Raw genomic sequence first — 13,030 nt, 5'->3', positions numbered from 1 at the left:
TTTTTGTCCGTCCACTAGTTTCCCCTTTTCTATCTCTTCTTTTCCTCACACTCTCTGTCCTCAAGATCCTGGACCACTCAAAGTCAAGGGGTGAGCTCTCTCTGCAGTGCTAGCTCACAGTACTCCACGCTTCTCTGCTAATTGAGAGTTGTAGTGGTGAGGATTTGTGGTGATGGTGCTGTGACAGACCCAGACCAGTGGGATACAGGAGTCTGGTAGAAGGCAAATATACTGGCCACCGGATGAAGAGTTTTCTGTTCCCTGAGTGACCAGAGCAGGGGCTGCCCTAGAGCAATCAGGAACCTGCTAGAACCAATTAAGACAGGCAGGCTAATCAAGGCACCTGGAGCCAATTAAGAACTTTCTAGAATCAATTATGGCAGGCAGGCTAATCAGGACACCTGGTTTAAAAAGGACCTCCCATCAGTTAGTAGGGGGGTGTGCTGCTGGAGGAGTGAATAGTTCAAGTGTGATCAGGCTTCAGAAGGAAGCTCCTGCAGTGAGGATAAAGAAGGTGCTGTGGGAAGGCCATGGGGAAGTAGCCCAGTGAGTTGCAGCTGTCATACAGCTGATACAGGGAACACTGTGGACAGCTGCTATCCACAGGGCCCTGGGCTGGAACCCGGTTTCCCCTCATCCCCGCAACTCCTGATCGGACGCAGGAGGAGTTGACCTGGTCTGTGGGAAACACCAGAAGGGAAGGTCTAAATTGGAAAGGGATCTGGCCTGTCCCCGACCTACTAGGACACAGAGACTGCAGGGATTGTTCTCTGTTTCCCCCATTTGGGCCAGGGATGAGGTTAGCTGAGTGGACGGCAGGTTTGAGCCACTAGCAAAAGTGTCCAAACTGAGGGCTGCAGTGAATTCTCTGAGGCAAGGAAATCCACCAATAAGCTAAGGACCCACCAAGACAGAGGAGGAACCTGCAGGAACCTCACAGTGCTAACCTGCAGGGCTTAAAAGGACAGATGGTCTAGTGGATAGGGCCCTGTACTGGGATTCAAGAGGTGTGGATTCAATTCCTGGATCAGCCAAAGACTTACTATGTGATCTTATTTAGAATGAGCAAGCTTGGACAAATCACTTAATCTACACAGAATCTCAGTTCTCCATCTGTAAAATGAGGATAGTACTGCCTAAGCTCACAGGGGTATTATGAAAATGAAATCCATTAATAATCATGAGGTGCTCAGATACTACCACAAAGAGAGCCAGTTCAGCACCTAGATAGATAGCTGGGAGAAAAGCAGCTGAAGTGGTTTGTTCCTCTGCATTTTCCTTCTATCAGTTTGACCCCTGAGTAGTAGGTCATAATCACCCAGAAGTATAACAAAATGCATTTATAAAGGGGAAGAAGAAAGGAATTGTTTGATATAAAGCATTTGCCAGCTAAAGTAAACTGGAATAGCTATTAAGTATCAGACGACTGGATTTAGGCGTATTGTAATATTTTATTTATTTATTTTTTGCAGACAGGAGATAGCAGTCATGGATTATTTTCCTGAAGCCAAAAATACCACATTACAACAAGGATAATGGAGATGAGGTCTGAGCTGAATGTCATGAAGATATCATCTGTAAAATATTTCGGACTGCTGGGTGTCACTGGCACTCAATGGGAATAAATCTGAAAGCAATTATTTGGAAGTAAAAATATTACTTAAATACATTGTTCAGATATGACATGATCAGGTACTAAGCATTTTAGATGCCTGTCTTTAAAGTCAAATGCAAAACATGAACACATGATCTTGTGTTAAAGAATGAGAGAGATTTTTTGAAGACCTTTATCATCTTTTACTCAGGAGGATACAACTGCCCTCTGTTATATGTATTGCACTGAATGGATGACATTAACAATTCCACGTTACTGCGGGCTTCAGAAAATCTAAACCACAATTGATTTTTCCTGGAAGTTTTCCAGTAGCAGGTATAGTGTTGCATATGCTGATCTGTGTTGGGTAATATCTTTCACAGCACTGTAATCTTTTCTATAGGATCACTAACAATTATTTGCAATAAACATGCCACAGTGCTGCTCAGAATTGTCAACTCTAGTTTCAACATGAATAGTCAAATTTCCACCAGTTTTATGAAACTGGTAAGTGACTGATTGCATGAATATAAAAGATCTGAACAATGAATTCCCGAAGAAGCTATTAATATTGTATTTCTGTGCACAGTTGAAAGAAATTTGAGCATTTTCAGAAAACAAAAGCGTTTAAGTAATTAGTGGAAATTATTAATTTCAGCAATGTGATGTATAGATGAATTTCTGAGATTTGCAGTTTAGTTTTTAAAAGCTATCTGCTAGCACAAATTATTTTTCCTATCTTTTTACAGTTGCTTCTGTACTTTTATTATTGTTTTACTTATTATACATCTGGAAAGAATCTTAGGGGCTGTGTGACCTGAAACTATCAACTAGAAAAGTAAAAGCCTATATGTTCAGAGAGATTTTTTTCCTCAGTAGGTGTTGCCAGGGGATAATCAGACCCATGATGTAGAATAACACTTCTTGTTTGTTTCAGTCCTATTTTCTAAAAGCTTTGATCTTTGCCATAAACCTATTGCAACATTGCATGATATCATATTTAGGTCTCTAAAATGTATAATTTAAATGGCAGCAAAGTTCTCTTCTGAATACTGGAGCAAGAATCTGCTTTCCTTTCAAATTTACTAAGGGCCTGTCAGAGTGGCATTTACTTCTGTGAGTGTTTCCTAGTCCCATGATTTCATTTTTTTTTCTACCCAAGACAACAAGCAGATCTGACAAAGCAGAAAACTTTATACTTCCTCTGTTATTAGACAGACACCTTAATGTAGCAGGAAAGAGAAGTATACTTTTAAAACAAGGATCTTTAAAAATTTAATCTGCCAATTTCAGACACAACAGGTATCCAGATTAAACCAACCTAAATATTTTGGTTCAAAGGTCAAATGACACGTGACACTAAATTGAAATGACACATGAACCTTACAGTTAGGATATTCCATTGTGCTGGATCTGAGAAGACTGGTTGATGAGCCACTAGTGAATTGAATCACCCAGACACTGTGTGATTCTTACATTTACATGAAACACATTTACATGAGACACTGTGTGATTCTTACATTTACATTCTTACATCAATCTTACATTTACATGAAACCTTTCACCCAGAGGATCACTTTGTCAGCTTCTGAAGGCCAACCCTTTTGGGGTGAAATGGGTCATCTGTCCATAGCAGCATTATACTTCAGCTACAAGGAGCAATTTAGGAAGGCATAATTTAATTACTCACATCTGAATTTGGCCAAGAATACCATATGATGGGGTCAGGACCTGAGTTTTTCCATCTCATGCAATTTCAAGGTACCCTCAGCTGAAAAAAATTATTAGGGGTTCTTGTTTTGTTTCCTCATTGTTCCTCCTTCTGATCTGCTCAGAAAACATACAGGCCCTGATTCACAGTGAGCTGGTTGTGGGTCCATGATCCTCAGCCACTCAGTGGAATACAGAGCACTAGGGAGCCTAATCTAACATGTCTAATGGAGTTTACCTAGGTGGAGGATCAGGCATAGGGGCCTCTGCTCCACCCTAACCCTTTCCATGTCTGTCTCATCACCAGTCCACCACGTACACGTCTCTGTCCTCCCCCTTACACAGAGTTGGTAGGGAAGCTGGTATAGGGTTATATCAACTGGCTTTACATCGGCAAAGATTCTCCCAACACAGGGGGACTTCTCCTGTGGGAATCTGATTGACTTCAATTTGCTTTGGGCCCATTGAGCAGAAAATCCAGCCCACACTATTCAGTAGAACCACCAAACCACATTTCAGTCTGTATAGATAGGGCCTCTAATTTCTCTTCCCATGGTATCACCGGAGTCCCTTCTCTCTAGCATGTGCAAGTAGCTAGTAAAACTTAAAGCACTGTAGGCTAAGTCTGCTAAAAAGGAACAGGAGTATTTAAAAATGTGCTGCTAACCAGAAAACACACATGAAGAAGGGCATCCACTTCCCCCTCTCTAATCCAGAATCTTTCAAACTGGTCTTAATGCAAAGAGTCCCAAGATGACACATTTTCAAGACTTTGATCCCTTTATCTGTGAGTTTCACCAACCTTTTTTCTTTTCTTTTCTTTTTCAGTTAGTATTATTTTGTGGACTTCTATAGTATCACAAGAGTAAAGATCCACCAACAAAAAGAAAAGAAAAATCCATCTGGTCTACTAGGTACCCGTTATGAAGATTTTGGCATATTGAGAGAAGTGTGTCAACCATGTGATGTATCCACTGGTGCTTCTGGGCACTAAAATTGTCTTAGATTGGCAGCTGAATCAACAACTCAATAAAGATATGAAAAAGTGCCAGGCAAATATTCAGTGACTGGATAAATTGTTCACCATGTTCTGTCAGTGGGATCAAATGAATGTAGCCTATCAGATCCAAACCTTATTTTAATGTCACAGATTGAAGATCGAAATAAAACACTTGGCTGATCACAGTTACACATATTCTAATGTGACATGCTGGCACTGAGAAACCAGTCTGGCATATGTTCGACATCCTAGATTACAGTGACAATGTCATGGATTATGAAAGAGAATCATTAGGAAAACAAAAAGCAGAAAGCAAGGAAAGGGAAGAAGCAGCAAAGGATAAGGGAATAGGGAAATATGAGAAATTCAGGCGGACTGCATACGAATTCTAATGGTACTGTGGTCGTATTCAACACTGATTTACACCCCTTATTCGATCTCATGGAATTGAATAGGACTGCAAGTTACCACAGAGTTTGACCATCTGTCTTTTGAGAGTAATATATATCAGATAGCAACATGATATGCCAAATCCTGACCTTACCATCTAAACTGTGGAACATCCCCCCGGCAGCAAAACTTTTGTGGTTCTCCTGAAGGTTGATAGAGAAGGAGGAGCCAATGCATAGGGGAGTTTCTCTAGAACTGGGGTGGCAAGAGCAGAGTGAGAACCTCTTTCCTCTCTAGGAAAAGATGTCTCAGGGTTGTAAAGAGCACACCTGTGGCCCATTCTCCACTCAGTCCCCTAAAAAAATCACCCCAATCTATGTCATACTCTTCGAAGAGACGGGAGAGACAGCAGATGGGGCAATTAGCAAAGGGACTGGGAAGAAGCATGTGTGTTCTTTCCCATAATCACAGAAAAACTGACAGGCTTCCAGGGAGAGTGCCACCTCACCCCAAACAGTCACAGTTGAGGGGGAGGACAGGGAAAGACAACACATGTAGCAGACCTGAGATGTGGGGGTCAGTGGGAGAGCACCCATCTCACTAAAAGCTGGCAGAGAAGTATAGCAGAGACCTCAGTGAATGAGTTATAGCACTAGTTTGCCCACTATTGCTGGGGAGCCTCGTGCTACACATTCTCTACTCCTCACCCTGCATCTCTTTGATCTGCCACACAACGGGAGCAGAGAAAAGGTGAGGGCTCCACCAGGCATCTCTGAACTATAATTCACCTACTCACACCTGGAATAGGGACAGAGACCATTTCCCATCTCTCCAGGCAGGACAGCAAAGGTAAGCAGGGCCTTATAATTGTGCCTTGTTTCTTTTTGGTCAGGAAGGATGTTCTATATTAGCCCCACCCAAGAATTACCAGTTCTTTGGTGTGGGAATCCCTTGCATGGGTCTTTCAAGTAGAAGCAGCAGCCTTTCCCTTTTCTTACAGCAGAAACTTTCAACCCACCCTCCTCCCCGCCGATGTATATGTCCAGCTGGGCAGGGTGAGTTGGGGTCCCTAAACTTCCAAAAGTCACCTTATATATTGAAAAATACTTGTTTGAACTGTGACATTATTAGGTAGAAGTGCACTTTAATTCTGATAAATAGCAACACACTAGAAGAAAATGATCAGGAAGTACAAATTACATCAAAGGACAGAGAAAAAATATATTAAAGGGGCATTAATTAACACTGACAAGCAGAGATGTTGACTCTGCACAACTATGGCTCACCCTAGAACTTGCATTCATTCATGAGCTTGTTTCACATAAATATTTGTTTTTTATCGTTATTATGAAAAGGTAATTTATTGCCCTACGTGCTTTGGCTGTGGGAATCAGGGTGCTTTTGTAATTAAAATGATTTCTTTACTCTATTTCCATTATTTATGCTATTATTTACAATATTTATTATAGTTGAATACACCCACTTTTTTAAAAAAATATGTCAAATGTTATAGAACAAATGTACTGAAAAAAATCTTTTCTTGATTTATTTAACCTACTACATTGCCTTGAAGATAAATTTTCCTGGACCTTGTTGGACACCAGTTTCAAATCTGTACATGAAATTTAAAATAATTATTTGTAACCACTAGAATGCAGTAACTCCAGGATCAAATCAATTGTGTTATTGGAATTAAAGGGGAAAGAAATATACATCTATATGCCAGACTCATAGAATCCTAATTCTGTTCACTGATCATCAGCTGTATTATAAAGGCTGAAATCTGTCCTCAGATGCACACATCACTCCCTTTGACTTCAGTGGCAGCCTGACACATACATTCAAGGACAGAATCTGGCCCTAGGTGTTGTGATCTCATCAAAGGAGTGAAGTGGATTTCCTATGGAAATAGTGGGTACCCCTTCCTGAAAACCAGTAAATATGAATTTTTCACTTATACTTTCCACATTTAACTTTACAGGTCATTGACAACACATTTAAATAAAGATGAACCCCTTGTGACTCAGTATCAGGACAGTAAGGCAGTCACTGTACCATTTGCTGTTATGTCCACCTTCATAGGCGGGAGGGATAGCTCAGTGGTTTGAGCATTGGCCTGCTAAACCCAGGGTTGTGAGTTAAATCCTTGAGGGGACCATTTAGGGCTCTAGGGCAAAAATTGGGGATTGGTCCTGCTTTGAGCAGGGGGTTGGACTAGATGACCTCCTGAGGTCCCTTCCAACCCTGACATTCTATGATATCTAACCAATATCATTGGCTGTAGGACAAGTCATTGTCACCTTTAGAGTTCCTAAAGCTCTCATTAACCTAGAAACCAACTCACTAGACTAAGCGCTGAATACTAATTGCACTGCAAACTCCATTACTTCATTATAGTGGATCTGCATTATCGTAGTAACTGAATACTTGAATATTAATAGACCTACACAGGTCGGGAGGAAAATCACTTCTTCAAAGGTCAAGCTGCAGGATCTCTTCTGAAAGTTAGAAGAGGAAGAGATAGAGATAAAATGGAATAGGAGAGGCTCTGAAAGTGTCATTATCTTTATTTATTACAAGTACTAGAGAATTAGTGAAGAGACAAAAAGGAAGTCTGGAGAAGTGTTGGAGAGGGCAACAGCATTGAACATACAGCATCCATCAAGTGTAATGAAGCTTCAGGAATGACCAGGAGGTTTGAGGAAAGTTAAAAAGGCCTAGTCTGTGAATCTATAGATTACAGAGTGAGCAAGGGCATCCCCAGGATGTCTAATGATTTATGAGAATACAGGGAAACAACCCAAAAGACAAGGAAGTATAAAAACAAACAAAAAAACCTGGAACATTGGAGGAGGATGGAAACAACCAAGAAAGTTAAGTGAATGTTGGGCATTTTAAGGGGCAGCTAAGAGTCAATGTTAGTAGAGTAAATGAGACAGCTATTAATATGGAATCTAAATTTACAACAGAAACTTATTTACATTAGGTTTATAATAATTTATGATAGATCCAGGGATGAGAGTTGGGCATGGGAGAAAATAACAGCCTTTAAATGATTTTCGCTGCAGGTGTCACTTGTGCATCCTTTACCCAAGAAAGCCTGGCAACCGCTTGATAGTTTTCAAAAACCTTTCTGAATGTATTGTCATCTTATTTTTCACACAAAAAAGGGTTTTTTTTGTTTTTGCTTTTTAATATCTAACATGTTAGTACTTGAAAACCTCATCATTACAACATTCTGAATTGACCACCTAATGTTTAGTAGGACTTAAATGAAACCGTGACAGTAGAATGATTCAGCATACTTGCTTGCACAAAGCTAACACATCAAAAATAATGAAAAAAAACAGTCTTACTGGTTTATATCAGACATTAGAAAATGAAAACATTACCTTGCCAAGTGAAAAATGTGAAACAGGAAAAGATCTTTTAGAACATATCTTGTGTGCTTTAACTGAGGGAGGCAAAGTCTGGTTGCAAGGGGTAGGGGTATTGCTCTAAGTCTTTACAGGGATAACAAAGATGAACTAGTTCAGAAAAAGCAGCAGCAAAAGCTTCTTTTTAATCTTTTGCGTGATAGCCGCCATGTTGGCTAATATACCGGGGAATGAACAGGAGATTTTCAGTGCTAAAAATCATAAGCTGTTACAGCTTAAGCAAAAGCTCTCTAACAGTTTCATATCCACGAGCTGAGTGGAGGATGGAAAATCTGTTTTGCAAATGATTTCAAAATTTTGAACTATAGCTTTGTTTCAACAAGTTCAAAATTCACTGTAAAATAAATAAAAAAATAGAATAGTTGCAAATCAATTGAAATACTTCATTCATTTAAAAAGTGAAACTAGGCCAAATTATGAAGGATGAATATAACAAAAAAACAAACACAAGCATGTAGGGACAAAATTAGAAAGGGTAAGGCACAAAATGAGGTTAAACTATCTACAGACTTTAAAGGTAAGAAGAAAACATTTTACAAATACATTAGAAGCAAAAGGACAGGGTAGGCCTATTCAATGAGGAGGTAATGACAATAACAGAGAATGCAGCAATAGCTGCAGTGTTAAATGCATTTTTTTGCTTCAGTATTCACCAGAAAGGTTAACAGTGATCAGAAGACTAACACAGCTAACATCAGTGTAAATGGGGTAGGATCTGAGGCTAAAATGGGGGGGGGGGAAGGAATTAGGAATTACTTTGTCAAGTTAGATGTATTCAAATTGGAAAGGCCTGATGAAGTGCATCCTAGAATACTTAAGGAACTGGCTGAAGAGATATTTAAGCCATTGGCAATGATCTTTGAGAACTCTTGGAGGAAAGGAGAGATCCCAGAGGACTGGAAAAGGGCAAATATAGTACCCATCTATAAAAAGGGGAATAAGGACAACCCAGGGAATTATATACTAGTCATCTTAACTATGGTACCTGGAAAGATAATGGAACAAATCAATCAATTTTTGAGCATGTATAAAATAATAAGGTGATAAGTAACAGTCAACATGATTTGTCAAGAACAAATCATGTCAATCCAAACTAATATCTTTCTTTGACAGGGTAACAGGCCTTGTGGATAGAGGGGAAGCAGTAATGCTTTTGATAGTATCTTATATGACCTTCTCATAAACAAACCAGAGAAATATAGGCTAGACAAGTCAACCAACAAATGGTTTAACAACTGGTTAGAAAACCATACTCAGAGAATAGTTATCAATGATTCACAGTCAAGCTGGAAGGACATATTGAGCGGAATCCCACAGGGATCTGTCTTGGGTACTGTTTCCATTCCATATTTTCATAAATGATTTGGATAATGGCATAGAGAATACACTTATAGTGGATCGCAAACTAAATATGCGTCAACAACGTAATACTGTTGCAAAAAAAGCAAACATTGTTCTGGGATGTATTAGTCGGTGTGCTGTGAGCAAGACAAAAGTAACTCTTCCACTCTACTCAACACTGATAAGGCCTCAACTGGAGTTCTTCAGGAAAGATGTTGACAAATTGGAGAACATCCAGAGGAGAGCAACAAAAATGATTAAAGGTCTAGAAAACATGACGTACAAGTCAAGATTGAAAATTTGGGTTTGTTTAGGCTGGAGAAGAGAAGGCTGAGTGGGGACGTGGATAATAGCCTTCAAGTACATAAAACATTGTTGTAAAGAGGAGGAGGATAAATTGTTCTCCTTATGCAGTGAGCACAGGACAAGAAGTAATGGGCTTAAATTGCAGCAAGGGAGATTTAGGTTAGATAGGAGGCAAAACTTCCTAATTGAATGGGTACTTAAGCACTGGAACAAATTACCTAGGGAGGTTATGGAATCTCCATCATTGGAAGATTTTAAGAACAGGTGAGAAAAACACTTGTCAGAGATGGTCTAGATAATACTTAGTCCTGCCTTAGAGCAGAGGACTGGACTCAACCTACTGAGGTCCCATCCAGTTCTATTTTGATTTTGAATTTTTACTCTATATTCTATTTTAAAACAGAATATAATACAAATTATATTTTTGAAACAAAGTAATTTCAAAACAATAAATCAAAATGTTTCATTTTGAAACACTGAAATAGAACATTTTGACACTGTTGGGAACGTCATTTCCCAGTTTTACTCCAAAACGAAATTTCAGGGAGGTTGACACAATTTTACAAAGTGTATTGATCTTTGGAACTGCATTCTCTTATAGAAAATGGTTCTGTTGAAGTTTTTCCAACCTGCTTTATCACCAGGCACAGAGGAGAATCTGTAACGCACACTTCCAAGTCTGTTGCACTTGCACTCAACCAAACCTTTTTGTTTTTGAAAACAAGAGTGAGGAAAGATTTGCAAAAAGAAAAGGAGTACTTGTGGCACCTTAGCGACTAACCAATTTATTTGAGCATAAGCTTTTGTAGCTCATGAAAGCTTATGCTCAAATAAATTGGTTAGTCTCTAAGGTGCCACAAGTACTCCTTTTCTTTTTGCGAATACAGACTAACACGGCTGTTACTCTGAAACCAGGAAAGATTTGGTAAGTCAATTTATTTTCAGTTATCTCCCTTATGACAGGTACCATCTTTAGCAGAGACCAGACATTTCTTTCTGTTCTTTGGCAGCAGGCCATGCCACCGGAGGGGAGCCAAGTGGCTCTTTCTTCCTTTTTGACAGTGAATTCTATCTTCAGAGCCACTGAAGACAGAATAAAACTAGAGATAATAATTTCCCTTTATTCTGTACTGGTTAGACTACAGCTGGAATACTCTGCATAAATATGGGCATTATACAATAGAAATGATAGAGAAAATTGAGAGATTGCAAAGAAGAGTAACTAGAATGATAAAGTGTCTAAAACAAAATGTAACACTAAAAGAGATTAAGGAAAATAAATGTGGATTAAATAAAAAAGCCTCTTACATCAATCCAACATTAAGCCTGCACAGTTAAAATCACAAAAAGACAGGAACTGCAAACATTAAGGTTTCAGTAGCAATGCTGACTCAACTGCACTGCACATCCTTGATGATGGATTATTATTATAGAATTATAGGACTGGAAGGGACCTTGACAGGTCATCTAATCTAGTTCCCTACACTCATGGCAGGACTAAGTGTTATCTAGACCATTCCTGACAGGTGTTTGTCTAACCTGCTCTTAAAAAATCTCCAATAATGAAGATTCCACAACCTCCCTAGGCAATTTATTCCAGTATTTAACCATCCTGACAGTTAGGAAGCTTTTCCTAATGTCCAACCTAAACCTCCCTTGCTGCAATTTAAGACCACTGCTTCTTGTCCTATCCTCAGAGGTTAAGAAGAACAATTCCCTCCTCCTCGTAACAATCTTTATGTACTTGAAAACTGCTATCATGTTTCCTCTCAGTCCTCTCTTTTCCAGACTAAACAAACCCATTTTTTTCAACCTTCCCTGATTGGTCATGTTTTCTAAACCTTTAATCATTTTTGTTGCTCTTCTCTGGACTTCCTACAATTTGTCCATTTCTTTCCTAAAATGTGGTGCCCACAACTGGACACAATACTCCAGTTGAGGCCTAATCAGCAGGGAGTAGAGGAGAAAAATTACTTCTTGTGTCTTGCTTACTCCTACTAATACATCCCAGAATGATGTTTGGGTTTTTTTTGCAACAGTGTTACACTGTTGACTCATATTTAGCTTGTGATCCACTATGACCCCCAGATCCCTTTCCATAGTATTCCTTTCTAGGCAGTCATTTCCCATTTTGTATGTATTCAACTGATTGTTCCTTCCTAAATGGAGTACTTTGCATTTGTCCTTATTGAATGTCATCCTATTTACTTCAGACCACTTCTCCAGTCCTGATCATTTTGAATTTTAATTCTATCCGCCAAAGCACTTGCAACCCCTCCCAACTTTTTATTGTCCGCAAACTTTATAAGTGTACTCTCTATGCCATTATCTAAATGATTAAGATATTGAACAGAAATGTATCCAGAACTGATCCCTGCAGGACCCCACTCATTATGCCCTTCTAGCATGATTGTGAACCGCTGATAACTACTCTTTGGAACGGTTTTCCAGCCAGTTTTGCACCCATCTTATAGGAGCTCCATCTAGGTTGCATTTCCTTAGTTTGTTTATGAGAAGGTCATGAGAGACAGTATCAAAAGCTTTACTAAAGTCAAGATATACCACGTTTACTGCTTTCCCCCCATCCACAAGGCTTGTTACTCTGTCAAAGAAAGCTATCAGGTGGATTTGACGTGATTTGTTTTTGACAAATCCATGCTGTTACTTATCACCTTATTATCCTCTTGATGTTTGCAGAAAGGAGTTGGGCCATATTTTTCAAAGAATAGTCATCTCTGGGCTTACACTATGGGTCCTAAACATCAATCCAAGAGGTGAATGTTTCTGAAAAAATGTAAGCATATAAAAACAGGGACATATAATGGAAGCTCTTTGTCAATTTAAAAAAAAGGTCAGAAGTAACAGGAGCTTGTCATACTAACTAGGGAAAATGGAGCATACAGGGGGACATGGTCATGGTGCACACATACATACACACACCCCCCCCCGTCTGTAAGTATAAATATAAGGAAGAAGTTATTCTCACCAATTAGAGATACGATTAGAAAAACAGATTTGTATCAACACAGGAACATATCAGTTTAAATACTGATTATCTGAAGGTGAGATCAACTTGGGAAGGAAACCAATTTGTGAAAAAAAGTCAGAGAATGAGAAAGTCACTAAAATCCGTCTGGTCATAGCTTGAGAGACTGGCAATAGTTTATAGCCATTAACGTTCTACAAAAAATAATTTTAAAAAAGCAGGGGCTTGGACTGTCTTAGGCTATAGCATCTTCTCTTTTGTGTTGA

General features: G+C 39.2%; 1 protein-coding gene across 2 annotated transcripts in view; it reads right to left on the bottom strand.

The window, feature by feature from the left end:
- SGCZ (sarcoglycan zeta) overlaps positions 1–13,030 on the bottom strand; it is a 365,961-nt gene that overhangs the window by 18,225 nt on the left and 334,706 nt on the right. The window lies entirely within an intron of this gene.

This window comes from Eretmochelys imbricata, chromosome 4 (genome assembly GCF_965152235.1).
Source record: "Eretmochelys imbricata isolate rEreImb1 chromosome 4, rEreImb1.hap1, whole genome shotgun sequence".
NCBI classification, from domain to species: Eukaryota; Metazoa; Chordata; order Testudines; family Cheloniidae; genus Eretmochelys; species Eretmochelys imbricata.
Note: the sequence above shows the minus strand (reverse complement) of the source record. Positions and strands in the feature narration are given on the sequence as shown.